Here is a 2606-nt window from a genome sequence, read left to right on the forward strand (position 1 = left end):
AGAAAATGACCCAAATAATTAAAAAAAGAGTTTCATTTGTTTGTTTGCACATATACATGCAGTTTTATTTCTTGATTTGTTATTTATTTCCACAAACAGCATTAAAGTGTGAACTGTATGATATTGACTCTGTCCATCCCCGTTGGCAATTTGGCATCAAAGTTCGGTTTCTTTCGACCGCTATAAATCTTTGAACTTGTTTGGTTATAATGTTGTATAAAGAAACGTGTTCAAAATTAGTACGCTTTCCCTTATTAGATGTTAGAGTAGCACTCTTACGGTTGTTTAGAATAAGAAGTATAAAGGCATGTATTCTTCTGTACTCAAAAAACAAGAAGAAATAATATTGATCCAGCTCGAGAAGAACAGAACTTGTTCGACTCTCATTTCTTCAATTAACAGAACTCAAGCAAGATCTTGGCATTTTTCTATTATTCATATGATGTTATGTCGACGAAAACTTACAGTTATTTTAATTACGTGTGGCTTAAACTATAAGGCTGCGTTTGGTTACATGATAAAATAAACTAATGATTAGTATGTAAATGATAAAGAAAATGATTGTCGTAGATATGTAATATATGGTAGTATGTTTGGTAAGATTTTTAAGTGTAGGATAATTTTGAATTTTTTGATGAAATGACAAAATTGCCCTTTCTTTTTTTTTTTTATTCTTCCACTCCGGCGGCGGTCGGCGGGCAGCGGTTGTCGGCGGCTGGCGGTGGGCGGCCGGAAGCGGCGGCAGCGGTGGCCGGCGGTCGTCGGCGGTCGGCGGTGGTCGTCGGTCGGCTGTCGGCGGTGGTCATCAGCCGACGGTGGGGGTTGTCGGTGGAAGGAAGTGGTGGTGAGTTTGAATTTAGGAGAAGGGTAAAATTGGAAAAATAGGATGAATTAAGAGTGGGATAAATAATCCTAGGGGGTGAGGAAGTATTATTTTAACCTACTTAATATAACTTAATCATTCATAGCAGGGATTGACTTGGTTAAATAATCACGCGTACCAAACGAGGGATAAGGTGGGTTAAAAAAAATAAACCCACCTTATCCCATCAACCAAACGCCCCCTAAGGGAATGGACAGGACTCGGTACTTTCCTATTTTAGGTTTTTTTACTTAATTAACACTACAAAAAAAAAGGTAAGAATAGCGACGGTTTTTGACAAACCGTTGCTAGTATAGCGACAGTTTCTAATAAACCGTCGCAATCGTAGCGACGGATTTTGATAATTCCGTCGCTCACTTAACATAGCGACGGTTTTCGATAATCCGTCGCTCATTAGCGACAGTTTTTGACAAACCGTCGCTGATATAGCGACGGTTTCTAATACACCGTCGCTATATTAGCGACGGTTTAACAAAAACGGTCGCTATTGTAGTGACAGTTTTACATTAACCGTCGTTATATTAGCGACCGTTTGTCAAAACCCGTCGCCATTTTGTGCGACGGGTTATATGTACGACGGTATAATAAAAAATCGTCGTCATATTTGGCGACGGTTATTCTCGTTCGTCGCTAATAGCGGCGGTTTTCTCAAAGCGAAATTTGAACAACAACCGTCGCCGATCTAGATCGACGACGTTTTTTCACAAAACAGTCGCTAAAAGCGACGGTTAACTCAACACCGTTGCTAATGGCGACGATTGTTTCAATAACCGTCGCTATGATTCTTTATATACCGTAGTTCTCGAACATTTTTACTTCAGCGATTTTCGCCTTTTCGGTTTTTTTTACTTTGTACTAACATGTTTTTGTATTAATTTCGTAGATTTGTTCGTCGGTGTGATCTTCCAGCGTTACGTGGATCTGCATATCTTCGCCCAAGTTAAGTTTTTAAAGCTTTTTTTTTTACAGAAAATTTAATATTTAATTTTTTCGGTGTATTGTATCTATGAAATTTGGCGTAGTATTCTGATTAATTTTAATTTCTTTATATACAGAAAACTGTCGCTTCATTAAGCTACGGTTTTTTATAGCGACGGTTTTTTTAAAACCCGTCACTTTTATTCAGCGACGGTTTAGTTAAACCATCGCTTTAGATTAGCGACGGTGTGTTTATAACCGTCGCTAAAGTGACGACGGTTTGTATCGAAACCGTCGCTAAAATAGCGACGGTCTTGTTCAATAATACCGTCGCTACGGGCGACGGTGTTTGAGAAACCGTCGCTGATTGATAGCGACGCGATCTCCTGTTACGGATCTCCGAACCGTCGCTACAACCGTCGCCTAACCCTTTTAGCGACGTTTTTAAAAAAACCGTCGCTAATCCCTTTTTTTTTTTTAGTGTAATTAGTTCAAAATTTTCTTTGTTTGAAACTGTTGGACATGCGTGTCGTATACTTTGTTTGGGACAATAAGAAATGCTCCATATATGTAGGTATAAGAACCATTTCGATCCTAATAAGTAGTAGAATAGTTTTATGAATTCCTACGATGAACTATTTCGACGATCTTCTTTCTTGAGCTACTTACTCTTGAGTTAGTTTTTGGGTTGAGTTAAGTTCAAATCTCAATCTTAACAAGATTTTATTCTATAAATAAAATAAAATGTGCCAAATATTTATTTGCATCAACTCCAGTCTTCCCGTGAAATGAAGTCTTCTATAGC

The sequence above is a fragment of the Primulina huaijiensis genome, chromosome 7, assembly GCF_012295235.1.
Source record: "Primulina huaijiensis isolate GDHJ02 chromosome 7, ASM1229523v2, whole genome shotgun sequence".
In the NCBI taxonomy this organism is placed as follows: domain Eukaryota; kingdom Viridiplantae; phylum Streptophyta; class Magnoliopsida; order Lamiales; family Gesneriaceae; genus Primulina; species Primulina huaijiensis.